Source organism: Myotis yumanensis, unplaced genomic scaffold, assembly GCF_028538775.1.
Source record: "Myotis yumanensis isolate MYYU_CA2020_CCGP unplaced genomic scaffold, mMyoYum1.0.hap1 SCAF_1, whole genome shotgun sequence".
Classification (NCBI taxonomy): domain Eukaryota; kingdom Metazoa; phylum Chordata; class Mammalia; order Chiroptera; family Vespertilionidae; genus Myotis; species Myotis yumanensis.
Window position 1 is genome coordinate 215,438,427 of NW_027223752.1, and position 17,282 is coordinate 215,455,708.

At 43.3% G+C, this 17,282-nt stretch overlaps 1 protein-coding gene across 3 annotated transcripts in view; it reads left to right on the top strand.

Moving 5' to 3' along the window:
• Nucleotides 1-17,282, top strand: part of RBM47 (RNA binding motif protein 47) — a 161,785-nt gene that overhangs the window by 70,817 nt on the left and 73,686 nt on the right. For all 3 annotated transcript variants that reach the window (XM_070397711.1, XM_070397709.1, XM_070397710.1), the window contains exon 2: nt 3,077-3,161. The gene's annotated coding sequence lies outside the window, so the exon portion shown is untranslated. The remainder of the gene's footprint in view (nt 1-3,076; nt 3,162-17,282) is intronic.

Below are 17,282 nucleotides of genomic sequence, written 5' to 3' on the forward strand. Positions count from 1 at the left end.
GCATCCCTCATCTGTCTCCCTAGTTCCTGCCTTCATCTTCTGATGGATTGCCCTGCCTTTGGCCCTTTTTGAGTTGTGGTCAGAGTGATCTTTCTAACATGGAATTTTGGCAATGTCACCTTCCTGATTAAAATTCTCCCGTGGTACACTGTGCACTAAAATGTGAGCTCCTGGTTCTTTGCCTTCTTCGGTGGCATGCCTTGCAGCTCTCCAAAGCTCACCCTCAGTCCAACTAGTTGTCATTGTCCAAAGATGCCATGCCCTCTCATGTCCCTGGACCCAGGAACTGGGTGTTCCTTCTGTCTAGAAAGTGCCCTCTCCTCATCCGTCAGCCCTGGTTTGCCAGACAAGTTGCACCTCATCCTTCAGGAGTTGGCTCACATCTTCTTCGATTAACCTTGACTGACTTGGAATCATTTTCTCCCCACTTTCCATTGCTTCTTGTGTATTAAGCTGGGGTCACCTTGTCTTATAATGTTCTTGTTGCATCTCTGTGCCCTGCTAATCTGTACCCTCCTAGAGGGTGACAACTGTGTCTTTTTTCAACTTGGTATTTCTATCCTGGCTCAATACCTGGACTGCCTATCCAGACCATTACACACCACAAAGGCAGAGAAGACACCTGTTTGATTCAGCACTACTATGCCCAGTGTCTGGCTTAGGGTCTGGCCTATAATAGGTGTTGAATTCATATTTATTGAAAGCACGAATAGTGGGTGTCTTTATTTTCGTTGTTTGTTTGTTTTTTTCTTTTTCTTTTTTGTTTTTCTTAAGCAAGCAGTAAGTTATTGACTGCAGCAAAAACATACTTAGAACAGTGAAACAAGGACCATTTCCCCCCTGGTTGTAAGTCTCATGGGGTTCCTTAGAGATTAGGGGATATGTGCCTGTGGGGGAAAGGAATGGCACAGGTGTGCTCCCTGGAGGGAGAACATAGATAGTGGGTGTCTTTAAACATCAATTGTTATTAAATGTCAGACCACAATGGTTTATCCCAGGGATTGTAACTGAAGGGTCACCAGCATAATTGGTCCATGAAAATATTTTTTATGGCCTCACAGTATTTTAAAGTTTTAAAATTTGATGGCTGTAGATAGAACATATCCTCTTCTGTTTACACCACTTCATTCTCTTGCTCTTTGTCTACTTCACTCATTTGTTGCCTGCTTGGTCCTGGGACATACGGTTGAGAGGTGCAGGGAGTAGGGCAGTTATAACTAAATACCACAGATTTGGTGCCTAAACAAGAGAAATTTATTTTCTCACAGTTCTAGAATTCAGGAGGCTCGAAGTCCACGATCAGGGTGTCAGTGGGTTTAGTTTCCCCTGTGTTCTCTTGCTCTGGCTTACACATGGCCACCTTCTCACTGGGTCCTCACATGGTTGTCCCTTAGTCTGTGTGTGAATGTGTCCTAATCTCCTCTTATAAGAACATCAATCATATTGGATTAGGGTCCACCTATAAGACCTCTTGTCAGTAGTTAATTACCTCTCTAAAGGCTCTATATCTAAATATAGCCACATTCTGACATTCAGGGGCCAGGGCTTCAACCTATTAATTTGGGGAACACTATTAATCTCATTAGAGGCAAGAACATGAACTCTCAAGTACTGTGGCCTCTGCCTTGTGTCTGATGCATGTTTTATGTAACACATTAATAAAGAGGAACTCAGGAACCATCAGAGAGACCAGTTGGACCAAGGCAGAATCTGGACAGGCATAACTTGCACCTGCCCAACACCTGGTCTACACTCTGATCACCTTGATCTTGGGACCATGTTCATGTTTCCTAAACAACTGACATTTAGTTAATATGCCAGGTAGAATTTAGGTGCTTTTCAGTTTGGAAATATATATCCTTTCACTCTAGAAACTGACATGCAGGCTGCAAACTTTCTTTGTCCAGGGTTCAGTGGACAGCAGAGGTAAAAGTCAGATAATGACATGGCACCGCCTCCATTTGCAATAAGCAAACAGCTAGGTCCTTTATTACCCTTGAAACTGGCATTCATGACACAGGTTGGACTCAGAGAAGCAAGGCAAATGCCAAGTTTCTGTGGGTCAAAGTTCCTTCAACCACTGTATGTTAATCAAAAGCTCAACCTTAGTTAATTAGGCCATTGAGTTGGGGAGAACTTTGGAACAAATGATTGCTGAGTTGGACCATAGGCGTTAGCAGAATTCAGTATTTTATTTCCCAGAGGTAGGTTGTGGACTCATGGTCTTTCTTGGAGAAGGCAGGAGTGAGATTCTTGTGGAGTTTCATTCATTCTTCATGGGGAAGTAGCATAAGAAAATCTTCTGTACAGAGCCTAGCTAATCAAGTGTATTTACTTAAAGATGAGCTAAATAGTAATAGAATATTAGTTATATATGGGCAAAAAAGCCAGATATACAAGGCTGCCAAAAATAAAGGAATGTTTAAAATACTAACAGGTCATAATGCTTTAAACAATTTTGAGTGTTTGGTGATTTAAGATCACAATTTAATGTGTCCCTACAGAAAGAAATAGAAATGAATATAATAGTCATAGCTGCCCTCCATGAATGTTTTCTTTCACGTGGGGCCCCAAGGGCTTCGTATCTGTCATCTTATTTATTGTCACAATGTCCTTAACAGGTGGGTTACATTAGGCCCAAATTAGATGAGTTAAAGGAGGCTCAGAGAGGTTGAGTAAAATGCCCAAGATCACCCAGGTGGCAAGTAATAGAGCTGAGTTTTGAGCACCTGGGAAAACCTGCTACCTTCTCTTCCCTATTACCACCTCCTGATACCTTTCCCTCTTCTCTCCTTGTAAGATTTCTTTCTTGAATGTCCTCTAGCTAATATGAACCGGAATGGCCTTGTACAGTTGACCTATTTTCTCCATGTATGGGGGCCAGCAGAAATTTACTACACTGTTTGGTTATGTAGTTTTCCCTGTGATTCCATGCACACACTGAGATGTGTGATAATAATTTAACACCGCATTTCTTCATCTAACCCCTCCTCCCCCATCCCTTTTAGCGGTCATCGATGGCATACCCCTCATTAGCGGTCTCTGATTCAGTGGTGTTTTCTTTTCCATTTCACAGTTCACGTAACAGAGGCCTTGGAAGGACGCTTTGCATCAGGACACCCCGCAGAGATCAGCCATTCCTAGGCTCACCGAGAGGTTTGGTAAGCTGGCGGCATCTTCACCTCGGCTCAAATGAACATAACCAGGGGTGGAGAAAAGTACTGAATATTGCATAGTGACATTCACAGGCTAATCTCCACTTTTTCTTTTTTAACCAACACATATGGTTCTGCTTTTGGGTGTTTACTTAAATTTCTAGGCCACAGTGCTCTGTATATTTATAGGCATGAATGTCTCCAGAAGATTCCATAGTCACAAAGAATGACAGAAGCTATATTTGAATGACTTTGCTTAAACGCTTTTAATAACGAGTTTTTCCTGTAGTGTTTACTGCATTTCATCAACTCAAAAATGCATTTCCATTCCACAATTTAACATGTCTGAAATTGAGGTGCATCTTCTGGAACTCAGACATGGCGAAACATAGCATTTCTCTGATAATCCCCAATGACCAATGTCAAGTGTTTTCTACCTCCTGTTTTTCACAGAGTTCCAATGCCTTTTCTTTTAAAGATAGGAAATGAATATTTTTCTGTTAAAGAGTGAGTCAATAAAAATTTTGTACTTACCAAAGAAAGAATTTAGGATTCTCATACTGAGAGAAAAACCAATTTTTTTCAGTGACTTCAGATGACGATTCTGAGATTAGTGGCCCTGGGCCCTCACGAGCAGTGGTGATGGCACTCAGAACAGCTCAGAATCAGACACTCTTATCCAAAGCCAGGTTCCCACATCACAGGACTTGCAACTAAAATACTGTGCTGTGCCTTCAGAATGATTTGTCAGCACCCGTTTGTCTGTGAATGAGTTCAAGTCGGCATTCATATAGAATGGGCAGGATTTCCCCAAGCTACATGTGCCTGGTTTTTATGGACTTGAAGATTTGCAGAACCTCCCTTCTGTAGAGCCTCATGGAGGACAGAACACAAATGCTGAAATCAGTAGGCGTACAGGTAAATCGGTTACCAAAGATTTTCTGCTATGTGCCACGCTCTGTGCTAGGCACTAGGTAGTTAAGAGATGAAGACAGAAAGGATTGGATTTCTGTCCCCAGGAAGCTGGTCTAGTACTCAAGGCAGACATTAAATAATCTATACATATAAAAGTCTAAGTGATTGTTACAACCGAACAACCAGACTGACCAGAATGACCATAATGACCAGGCAACCAGTTGCTATGACGCACTGACCACCAAGAGGCAGATGCTCAACACAGGAGCTGCCCCCTGGTGGTCAGTGCACTCCCACAGCCAACCTCCCGTGGCTGGCCAACCTCCTGAGGCCCTTCCCCCTAGCCGGCCGGCTCCCTGATAGGCCTTGATCACCAGCCAGGCCACCTGTGCACGAATTCATGCACCGGACCTCTAGTAGAAGAATAATGTGTGGATTGAAGAAGTGTAAGGAGTTAAGGAAGTTTGAAATCAGAGGCTTTAACCTAATCATCAGTGGGAGGGGCAGTCATCAGGGAAAGTTTTCTGGAATCTAAGTGGTATTTTAACTGAGATTCAGAAGGAGAAGAAATGGTTTGCTAGGCAGAGGGAGATTGGGGGCAGATGGTAGTGACTGCACCAAGTGAGAAACAGCTTTTCCCGAGGGTCTCATAATAGGCAAGCAAGTGTCAGGTTCAAGATTTAACTATGAACCTAATGAGGAAAGGGATTCAGATAAACAGATGTCTATTATAAGGACGTGGTCAAATTTCAGGAAGAATCTTTAAAACCACTTAGAGATTTATTTCAAACTGGCAATCAGATTTTTTGTTTTTTTGTGGTTCAGACATAAATTCTTTCTTCTCTATCAGCGTTATTTCCCCGAGCTGGATCTCAAGTCCTGTTTTCCTGCCAGTCCTTTGAATTCTCTCCAAATCTGTGTCTGAATTTCCCTCGCTTCCCTCCAACAGGGACGCGATCAGCTTCCAGTGAGAGATTGTTTTCATCAACAAATGTGTTGTTTTTTTTCTTTTTCTCTACTTTCTTGATGGTATCAGGAAAGGGCCTTCATTGGCATGATTCCCCCCACCCAAAGGCCAGATTCTTAAAAATAGAAAATAGATGGTTTAAATAGAACAGAGACTAGCTACTTGAACCTGCTTCCGCTTTTGGATCATTATGAGATTCTCAAGTTTTAAGTCTTAGTGTTTGATGTTGACATTTTCTATCAAGAGTACTGCTGAGCTGAGACTCTTTGACCAGTAACTAAACTGACAGATTCAGAAATTCATGCATGTGCATGCATGCACACACATACATATGGTACCCCATTTCCAGTGGATTGGCCATCTCAAGATTTCTGGTTTCTTAATCATGAGTGAATATGATGTGGTCATTTTTTGAATTGGAGCTGGCCAGAACCAGCTAGATTTTATTTATTTATTTTTTTTAAAAAAGATCTATCTATTTAACAGGCCTAAAAATTTGGGATGGGGAGTTTATTTACCTCAGTCTGAGATAAGGTTGGTCTGTTTTCCCCATACAAAAGGAAAGAGTATATCACTGGCTATGATTGATATAAAGAAATTTGAAGTTTTAGTATTAACTTTTGGTGACCTGTTGGGTCAGTCCTCTTGAAAGTTAATGTCTAGATCATTACTTGATTTTTCTCAAGCCACGGGAATTCTGTGTTCCTCCACCAAGACATGGGCATCGGAGGTCAGATGGTGGAGATTCCTGGGAAAGGGGAAGAGAGAAAAAATCATGGAGTTCCTGATGGAAACTTTAAATGAAATAGCTAAATGTTTGTTTGTTTTGAATGCTGACCCTTTCCTACTCATCATAGCCTAGATTTCTATTTCAAGGCAGTTAATAAATTAAAAAGTGGGCATTGTTTAATCTTCAAATTGAAAATACAAGTTGATTTTGAAAAGGAGGAAAGGTAGGCTGCTTAAGACATTGTTTTCTATGGTGAATGGCTCTTCCTGCTCCTGAATGGTAGCTGTCATTTAGTGGTCACAGATCCTCTTAGAAACAGATGTCCCCCAAATGCCTAAAATTTATCAGAAGCTAGACATTTTAGAAAATGACTTTCCCGTCATTTTTCCCCCCAAGAAGGCAGATTGTAACTCAAAGAGGACTTAAGGTAAGCTTTGTACAACTTCTGTGGTCCGTGTGAAGGAAACTTCCTCAAGAACAAATACACACAAAGGTCAAGCAAATGAGTTGAAACAGATTCTCTTTTGTTTAGTCAGCCACTAATAAAGGCCTGTCACAAAAGGACACCAGGATATTGAAGACAATCCCTAAAAGCGGGTTCTAAATGTGATTTTTCTGCCTTTTCACCTGAACATAGAAGAGATGTTTTTTCCATCACATATTACTTTTTACTATTTACTTGGTCCCATGTAACTTATTACTACAGAGAGGGGGAATGAAAGCCTGTAGTTTAATAAACCTACAAAGGACCCCCACATGAAAAGATAGGAAAGATTCCGGGCAGGTGTATAGGGATACAAAGATGATTCAGACATGATCTTTGCCCCAGAAGAGTTTAAGAGGAAATATTAGTAATAAAACAGGAGTTAGAACAAGCAACATCATAACTCAAATATTTAATGGCACGTTTGAAAATGCAGTGGAAGTTAATGGGTCCTCTTTTCTCATCTGTATCCACATTTACCAGAGAGTAAACTCATCACTCTGTTGTCTGGACATGTTACTTTTTTTCTGATCTCTGATCCAGTTGAACAAAAGTAACCCTGAAGTCCTTTGCAGTTTATAATGATCCATATGTAATTACCATGGTGATATAAGCTGAAGAACTTTCCAAAAAGACTTAGTGTCAGAGTAATTGGGCCCAACTCACCCATAGCCCGTTGTGGATACTGTCAACCAGTGACTTCATAACAAGGCATTTCTGTAACTAAGATGATCCTGAGGTTGTTTTCCAGAGCCAAATGGACATAGGTTTGGGAAAACTGATTTTCATAGGGAATAACTAGTTTTCCCAGGGAGTTTGTGGTTAATCACAAACTGGATGATTTCCCTTTAAAATTATTTCATCCACATGGGCAGAAGTTTTATAGAGCCAGTGGTTCCTTCTGCAGTCTGCTCCTTGATGGCTTGCTGTTTGTAAGACAACCTACCCTGTTTTTAAAACTGAAAAGGTAGAATGGTAGCTGTGGGCCATGACTCAACCAATAACAGTATGGCTGACAAGCGGACGTTCGCCTACAAAAGAAGGACTGTCTTCCTAAAAGGAAGAGGTTTATTCCCAGTAAGGACAAGGAAAAGGAAAGCTGTGGGCATCAACAAGATGTGTGTGTCTTTTGGCAGAATAACAGGTCGACGACGATGGCATTATGCTTTGTAGGAGGATATTTGATGCTGTAGAAAACAAGGAGAATTCTCCAAGGTTGTGAGGCTGAAATGTGTGGCTAAAGTCAGCAAAGAACCTTTAGGCAAATGTCATGGGCAACACTCAAAAGTCAATCCCCGAAGTTTCCAAGAACAAGGTCTTCAAACCAGTCATTAGACATGCACCAAAGTTATGCTGAGTTGGGGCCTCATTGAAGGCTGTGCGTTGGTTCATGCAGGCTGCCCCCCAGGTGTCAGCAGGTGTATCAGAAGGGCAGACAGAAATGGCATGTCTGATGTTCACTTCGGCCATACTCATGGGTGTCTGTGCTGCCAAGAAATAACAGTAACAGAAAAAAGCACGTTGCTTTATCAAGAATAACAAAAATTCTGTCTGCAAAGCAAGTCAGGTCCTTTTGAAACTAAGGCCAAGTTCAGTAAAATATAAGGGACATCTTAAGAAAAAAATGAAATGGTTATTGAAGACTCAGGCTGGAGTGAAAGGGAGCTGAACAGATTTTTAAATCTAGGCAGATCAGTACCTACTGATTTTGTCCATCTCCATTTGTGCACACAGCCACCAAATCATTCTTAGAAACATAACATGTTAGAGTTAAAAAGGAACCCTAGAGTTGATGATGAAAATAAATAATGATTACATTTATTGCGTGCTCACTAAGTGCCAGGCACAAGAGAAATCTTTTATTTGCATTGTCTCATTTTTCTCTCTCTCTTTATTGATTAAGGTATTAACATATGTGTCCTTATCCCCCCATTGCCCCCCCACCCCTCCACTCATGCCCTCACCCCCCTGGTGTCTGTGTCCATTGGTTAGGCTTATATGCATGCATACAAGTCCTTTGGTTGATCTCTCCCCCTTACCCCCACCCTCCCCTCCCTTCCCTTTGAGGTTTGACGGTCTGATCGATGCTTCTCTTTCTCTGGATCTGTTTTTGTTCATCAGTTTATGTTGTTCATTATATTCCACAAATGAGTGAGATCATGTGATATTTATCTTTCTCTGACTGGCTTTTTCACTTAGCATAATGTTCTCCAGTTCCATCCATGCTGTTGCAAATGGTAAGAATTCCTTCTTTTTTACCGCAGCGTAGTATTCCATTGTGTAGATGTACCACAGGTTTTTAATCTACTCATCTGCTGATGGGCACTTAGGCTGTTTCCAAATCTTAGCTATGGTAAATTGTGCTGCTATGGACATAGGGGTGTATATATCTTTTTTGATTTGATTGGTGTTTCTAGTTTCCTGGGATATATATTCCTAGAAGTGGGATCACTGCGCATTGTCTCTTTTACTTTCATGCCCTTGTTTAATTTCTACAATAATCTCATAAGGTAGATGTTAGTCAATTAAGAAAACTGAGGAATGAAAGAATATGTAACTTGTACAAGGTCATACAGTTAGTGCATGGCAAAACTAGTACACATACCTAGGCCAGTCTAAGGCCAAAGCCTACACTTTTTATTTATTTTTAAATATATTTTTCTTGATTGCAGAGAGGAAGGGAGAGGGAGAGAGAGATAGAAACATCAATGATGAGAGGGAATCATTGATTGGCTACCTCCTGCAAGCCCCCTACTGGGGATTGAGCCCACAACCAGGGCATGTGCCACGGCCAGGAATCGAACTGTGACTTCCTGGTTCATAGGTCAATGCTCAACCACGGAGACACACCAGCCGGGCAAGAGTGTACACTTTTTAACTACTAGCCTCTTGGAGGGCCAAGTGATCCTTGGGAAAAGGCATGTTCATTAACCCGAGTTCATTAACTGGTGAGAGTCCCTAGGAGTTCTCTAATGCAGGGTCAGTGAAAAGACAAAGGAATGTGTTAAAAATGACAAATCCTACACTCTGAAGTAGAAACTGTATATAGTTTAATATGCAAATTATAAAAGTGGGTTCTAGGTTGGCCTCCAGATCCCCCTCACTAAGGAACTGACTGAAACTCCTTTTTAAAAAATAAATAAATATTTTTATTTATTTATTTTTTAGAAAGAGAGAGATCTCTTGTTCCACCTATACATGCATTTGTTGGTTGATTCTTGTATGTGCCCTGACCGGCGATGAAACCCCCAACCTTGGTGTATAGGGACGACACTCTAACCAACTGAGCTGCCGGGCCAGGGCTCTGTATTGCCTTTTTCAGAGAGCACAGTCTGTGTTTGCTAGCAGTTGTTTTTGTTTTTTGCTTTTCCTGTTGTCTGAAAAGATGGCTTCGGCCTTAAAACCTTTGGCTCCTTGGAAGATGCTGTCCCTGCTTGGCCCAGTCCTCTCTGAAAACGAATTACCTGCTTACATGGCCCCATTACCTGTCCTGGGAACTGCATCTGCACATTCTCACAATACACTGCTCAGAATATATAGTTCAATTACTTGACACCTAAAATCTTGTAGGTTGCAATGGGCTATCTGCTGTTGGTGCAACCTAAATACCTAGGGAACAATTTTGTCTTATGACAACCCCTGCTATTTATATGTATTTTTCACTTAGAATCCACACAGACATACACATACACATATTTTAGTTTCTCTTTAGGTCTTGAGGGGAGGTCTCAAAAATCTCATCTGACCCTTAGTTAGACACCAGAGGAACCTAGACCAGTACCTTGATTCTAAAATCAGGAGACCAAGTCTGGGGGTTGAGAGAGAGGAAGTCCATGCCAGGCCTAGAACTCAGGCCCCTCCCTCTTTACCCTGCTGCCTTACTTAAAAATGTATCTTGTAGTCTTTCCTCTTTATTCACACTACCACCTTCCTAGTCCTTGTCCCAACTTAATTCCTAAATTATTGCAATAGCCATGGAAAGTGGGAGCGGCGGGGGACTTGAAAAAACCACATCAAAGTGCCAATAGAGGTTGAGTTTGAATGGTAGAGGTCCAGTTTAACCTTATATTTGCTTTTCTGTGATTTATACATATTCTTCAATAAATATTTTTTTCCTCAAGGAAAACCAAAAACCATAGTGGAATAGCCTCCTTACTGGTCTCTGAGTGTATATATCCCTTATGAAACCCATTCTGTGGCTTGCTGTCAGATTTGCCTTCCTAAAACATGCTTTTGTTCAGTCCTTCTTCTGCTTAAATGTTCAGGAGTACCTATTGCTCTGGAGAAAAGTCCAAACTCCTGGAATCCAAAGGTCACCTGAATCTAGCCCCACCCGTCTGCCTGTCCCCTTATCTCGGCCACACCCAGCACAATCCTCCTTCCTGCCTGCCAGCATCCACCCCGGCTTAGAGCCAGGAGAATGCTACCCAGTTCCTTTGCTCATGCTGTTCCCTACATGAGAGGCCCCCCTTGCCCCCAACTCTGTCCTTTCCTCTTTACCCTTCCAAATGTTGTCTTTCTCGGTTCAACTCGAGTACTTCTCCTCCAGCTCATTTTTGTCACCTTCTATCTGTATCTGGGATGGCAGATAGGTTTTGTGTTATACATCAGGTCCAGGCAATTGAAAATATGCTGCATGGAGACTCCCGAGAGCCCGTATGTGCTCAGAGGGAGAGTTCTGTGATCAGTAGTGGTCTGTGCCATAGCACGAGAGGGAGGAATGACAGAATGTGTATGACACATTTTCCATCCAGGCCTAGAATCATTCTTTTAGACCAGTGATGGCGAACCTATGACACGCGTGTCAGAGGTGACACGTGAACTCATTTTTTTGGTTGATTTTTCTTTGTTAAATGGCATTTAAATATATAAAATAAATATCAAAAATATAAGTCTTTGTTTTACTATGGTTGCAAATATCAAAAAATTTCTATATGTGACACGGCACTAGAGTTAGGGTTTTTCAAAACGCTGATACGCCGAGTTCAAAAGGTTCACCATCACTGTTTTAGACCCTGTGAAGTCCAGCATGGTAGCCACTAGCTACGTGTGGCTATTTAAATTTAGGTTGCTTAAAATTAAATACAATGAAAATTTCGCCTCCTTAGTTGCACTACCCACATTTCAAGTGATCAATAACCACATGTGGTTACTGGACACCGTATTGTGTACAGCAAGGGTAGAGAACCGCTTTATCATTACAGAAACTTCTATTAGCCTTGCTTTAGCCAAATAGTCACATAACAATGTAAGATAGAATGTGTGTGTGTGTGTGTGTGTGTGTGTGTGTGTGTGTGTGTGTGTGTGTCTGTGTCTGTGTACCTTGTTTTCTCAGTGAGAGCAAATGCATTTTATGGGCAGGAATCCCCTTACACTTCTTTTGTATCCCTACAGCACCTAGCAGTCCTGGGCATGTTGGAAATACTTTATAACTACTGGTTGAACTGAATTTTTAGTACTAATTTGGCAATGCGCTATAAAATAGAGTAGTAGAAAGAGAACTAATTTGGAAATCAGGATACCAACTTTCTGGTCCCAGCTTTCCTGCCAGTTACTATGTGACTTGGAATAGCTCATTTAACCGAAGTAGGTCATAGTTTCTGCAAGTATAAACAGTTATAAATTAGACAATATCAGAGGATTCTTCCTCATTTGGAATTTTGTGATATATATGGAGTGTTCACTTAATTTTAGGCAAAAATGCACACACACACACATACACACACAGAATAAGCACTATCAGGTTAAAAAATATTCTAGCTTACTTTAAATCCCACTTATCTCATTTTCCAAATATATGACTGTCATTTGAGGACTTAATTTTCTGCCAGATCTACAGCTAAATTCTGTTTTGAAGAGGATCCCAGCAAAGGTGAGATGACTCCACAAGCAGAGAATGTCAGACTTGGGCAATTGTAACGGAGGATTAGGTAGACTTCGCCAGTGAGAAGGTGGTGTAATAGCTACCGAACATTTTAACACTAGACTCAACAGAACTGTAGGCAGAAGTCACTCACCGGAATTTGCTGCTCACCCCGTGCCATTGCTCTAAGTGAGGGCTCAGCAAACTATGGCCTGCTTTGCTGTCAGTTTTTGTGTGTTTTATATGTAGCTAAGAATGGTTTTTACATTTTTAAGGCTTGTAAAACCAGAAAAAGAAAGAACAATATGTAACAGAAACCGTATGGCCTGCGAAGCTAAAATATGCACCATTTGGCTCTACACTAGTGGCTAATGACCTTCATGTCCAGATCCAAACACTTTTCAAGGGCAATGGCGTTCAGAAATGTCATAGGGCCTGTGGCTCAAACATAGGGAAATGAAACTCTGTTCCTGTGCTTTAGAGAATCCCGAAGATGGGGAAAGGCAGCGGCCTGGTGGGGAGCTGGGCCCATCACTTATACCTGAAGCAGGCAGGGCCCTTGACTCTGTTCTAAAGGTAGAAAGTGAGGCCTTGGATCCAGAGTCTGTGTGTTCTGGTCCTGCCTTTGGAAATGTGATGAGTTCGTTTCTGGCTGTGTCCTCCTTGACAGTCAGCATTCACAAGAATAGATTCTGAAGGCCCTTTGAAAGGGAGAGCTCTAAGAAGCCCTGGCCTCCTGACTTTATCTAGGAGGGAGCCCAGCCTTGCATCTCAATTTATTCTTTTTCCTGCTGTAGACATGCCTTTCAGCACTTGAGGGATCTAGATTGAGTGGGCGATAAAGAGCCTCCCTAACAAGCTTAGGGCAGGGCTGGGCCAGGCTCGAACTGAGACAGAAGCCTGCCCGATGGGTCTGAGAGGAACTGCAAAGTTGGCAGTTTTAAAAATAAAAAATTTTTCTTTTTTTCCCCTTTGAATGCCCCATGGCCAGGTGTCCCAGCCCTTGGGTTTCCCCAAACCCTCTTTCTTCCTAGGCTTCTCTCTCTCTCTCTCTCTCTCTCTCTCTCTCTCTCTCTCCTTTTTCTCACAAGTCTTGGTTTCCAAAATGTACCTTTCTTATAATTATCAAACACATCAGTTCGGCATCTTTTATTTTCTGATCTACCCCCTTTTCTCTTCTTCTTGTTCCACTCTCCCCTCTAAGCTGTTTTTCAAAGTTTGCAAAATCTTTTATACAAATCTCTCTCTCTCTCTCTCATCGCCCTTGGCTTCTGTATACACAACTGCCCTTAGTATAATCCAGTGTGCCTCATCTAAAAATCCAAATGTACAAAACAAAAACAATTTGAAAGGTAAATCTTCCCTTTGTTAAAAGGAATTTCCCAGCCCTGGCTGAGCAGCTCAGTTGGTTATAGCATCTTCCCCACATACACCTAGGTTGCAGGTTCGATCCCGGGTCAGGGCACATCACATACAGGAATCAACCAGTGGATACATAAATAAGTGGAACAGTCAATTGATGCCTCTCTCTCTCTCTTTGTTTCTCCCCACCCCCTTCCTCTCTCTAAAATCAATTTTAAAAATATTTTCCATCTGAAAGGCTAGTAATCTCCCTCTCTCTCTCTGCCTTATGTTTGTCACTTTCTACATTACATTATAGACCCTAATTGGCTACAGTCAGATTTATTTCTGTATTTGCAGATCTGGTGGCACAGTGGAGTGCATGCCCTTGCTCCCATGCTGGATCATAAAAAAATTTACTTTCGCACTAGCTGGATTGGCTCCGTGGATAGAACGTCAGCCTGCAGACTGAAGGGTCACGGGTTCGATTCCAGTTAAGGGCACATGACTGTGTTGTGGGCTCGACCCCCCAGTAGGGGGCGTGCAGGAGGCAGCTGATTCATGCTTCTCTCTCATCACTGATGTTTCTCTTCCTCCCCTTCCCCACCCTCTCTTTTTCTCTATCTTCCTTCCTCTCTGAAATCAATCAATATATATATCCTATATAATAAAAGCCTAGGTGTCATCACGCCCTTGTGCGCTGCTGCCACAAGATGGCCACCACAAGATGGCCGTACGCACAGTGGAGGTGGGGCCTGTTGGCCACTCTGCACAGTGAGGCCTGCAGGTCCCCTGGCTCTGTGCAGTGCGGAGGAGGCAGGTCACAGCAGGGGAGGGCAGTTGTGGGCGATCAGGCTGGCAGGGTAGGGCAGTTGTGGGCTATCAGGCTGGCAGGGGAGGGCAGTTGGGGGTGATCTGGTCACAGGGGAGGGCAGTTGGGGACGATCAGGCCAGCAGGGGAGCAGTTAGGGGGTGATCAGGCAGGTAGGCAGGCGAGCGGTTAGGAGCCAGCGGTCCTGGATTGTGAGAGGATGTCCCAGATTGGAGAAGGTGCAGGCCAGGCTGAGGGACACTCCCCTCCCGTGGGAAAATGCTGCTATAAAACATGCCTGTTGTCTAGAAGGCACAGTTCTTCCTCAGGGCCACAGAATTCAGTCTCCGAGCAGCAGGAGATATCATATTTGAATACAATAGCACACCAAGTGCTGTATGTAACACAAGGAATTTTAACACCACCTACAGTGTTTAAAGTCAAGCTTCAAATTTATGGCCACAGGAAAAAAGAAAAAAATGAACATAAAGCCTTCCCGGAAGAGAAGTAGGGGAATCCATACCGCCTATGAATAGATTTGTTTATGGATTTCAAAGTGAACAGGACAGATTGTCTTTGGGATAAGAAGGAAAGGCGGAGGAAGAGTGGTCGAACAGGGCCAAACAGGTTCTGAGCACAGAGCGGCAGAAAATGCGCAGGTGGCTGTTGATTTCATGCTGTGACGTGATAGTTAGCTTATTTGCCATCTTGTCTTTATAACCGACTGTTAGCACGCTCCTTTGAATTAAATTTTAAAAAAGGCAAAGCAACCCTAAACTCTCAGGCCCCCACTTATACCTGGAGTGTAATCCATTGAGGCACTGCTTTGGATTATACTATGTCTTCACATTTTTCTTCATCGAAATTCAACTAGACAGTGAGCACTGGACTTCATGCTGAGGGGTGCAGAGGTGAATGCTCTGGTGGCCTAGACAGCAATGGACATACACACAAATACGTGACCCCAGAGAGCCTCTAATGAGGAAAGACTCCTAGGAAGTGGTCATTATCCCCAGTCATGCAGGTTCGTCCCTGTGGAGATGTGCTCCTGTTGGGTTTGCCCAAGGGCACACTGGGACAGCAGGAGCCGGCAGGTGGGTTACAGGGGTCAGGTGGGTTACAGGGGTCAGGTGAGACAGACTCTAAAAATAGGATAAGAGGTGGCCCAGCCCAGGGGGAAGAAGGAAGGAGATAAGAAGAGCCATCCGAGAGGAAAATAAACTACAGCTGGCAGGGAGAACTGACTCGTAGGGGTTCGGGCTTAAAGAGGTGCATCTGAGGGCAGGGAGTGGGTCAGGGCAGTCCTGGCCTGTCAGCAAAGCTAATCTTCAACCCAGTCCCACCAGCATTTCCCCGTGACCGTGGCCAGCTGTTGAATCTTTCTGGATCTCAGGTCTCACTTGGGTGGAATCTGTATGATAAGAACATCGGTCTTACCGCCCTCACCAAGTGGTTTAACCTGCTGCATAAAATAATCAAAGAAATGGGAGGATGAGAATTACTCTTCACCATATCCCCGTCTTCTCTCAGGGAAGCAAGGCAGAAAAGGAAGGGGGGAAAGAAGGGGAAAAAAAGAAAATGAGCAAAGAAGGGAGAAGGGAAGGAGAGGCCAGGATGAGACTAGAAGGCGGGTTAGGAGGCAGGAGTAAAAAATGTGAAAGTAAAAGAGATGGCAGCCTGGGCCGGAGGCCAGGGAGGCCCCTCACCACGCCCTGAGAGGCAGATAACTGGTCATCTAGGATCCCACCCAAGACAGATTAGTGAAGTCAATTGCCCTGAGTCACAGCTCTAACCTGAGGCACCTGTAAATGAGGAAACAGAGACAAGATGGACCCATGTACTTAAGGTAGGGGGGACAAAAAAAATTGCAACTACTCTTTAAGATGTTTTGAAAATTATGAAGAACGGCTCTGTGCCATTTTCTAGGTTCTCGGATTGGCACAGCTGTCTGTTCTTTGGAATATTTTCCCTGGGAAGGGGGTGGGGACAAGGGAATGGGCTTTCTTACCTGCCTAACCTGGCCTTGTGTGTGGTTCTGAAACCAAAGTCAATTCTTCCTTCTCTAGATGCCCTTGGTCTCCTTTTAGTGAGTAGGTTTGGCGGTTGCTAAGTAGCACGACTTGCTTCTTTCTCAGACTGTCCTACTCACAGTAGGTGTGTGCTGCCCACAGGGGCTTCGGACTCCAGCAGCCTGGGTAGTTTCTGTAAAGCCAGGCAGGGGATCCCTGGACACCCCCTTTATTGGTTAACCCCGGTGGTACCAAGAGGCACCTGACACTCTGGGTATGCTAATAATTCGGAGCCAGCAAGTTTCTGTTATCCTCCCGTTGTAATTGTTAACTTGAATGGAATGCAAAACTTCTGGTTTGGAGCAGAGTTGGTTTTTAACTGTGAATTTACTTGAGGGATATGGAAAATGGGAGTGCATTCTGCCTATGGTGGAAGATGGTTTATGGAAAGCGTGTGTGAATTGCAGTGGCTCTGATCAATAGAAAACAGTGGTAAATGTATAGTTACTGCCGTGTCTACAGACTCACCGGTGAACTGAACCCTTTACCAACTCTTGCCTTGGACACTTTTTTAGTTTAGCAAGCTGAGACTTGCTGGGGATTAGAACAATGAGCTTATCATAAGGCCACTTTAAGAAGAAGCAGCAAAAACCCCCACACAACACATATACAAAACGCTAACACTTCCAGTGTCAGGGTTTACTTCTTCACGCCTTCCTGTCCGCTTACCCCCCACCCCTTGAAATCCCCCCGCCCCTTGTTAATAGGGCCCGCCTGTTCATTTGCATTATTGTACATCACAGGCTGTCTTTGCGACCATTATATTGTGTTCTCTCTATGGTGTTTGCTCTGAGGGTGGGACACAGGCTGTTTAGTGTCTTGTAAAACATTTACCAAAAGCACTGAGCCATGGTTTTGAAGGGCATTCCCTTGCCAGAGTGTGGGAGGAGGGAGCAGCCGCCGAAAGAGCTCCAGGTGTTTGCAGGTACTTGTCTCGTACTTTAGTA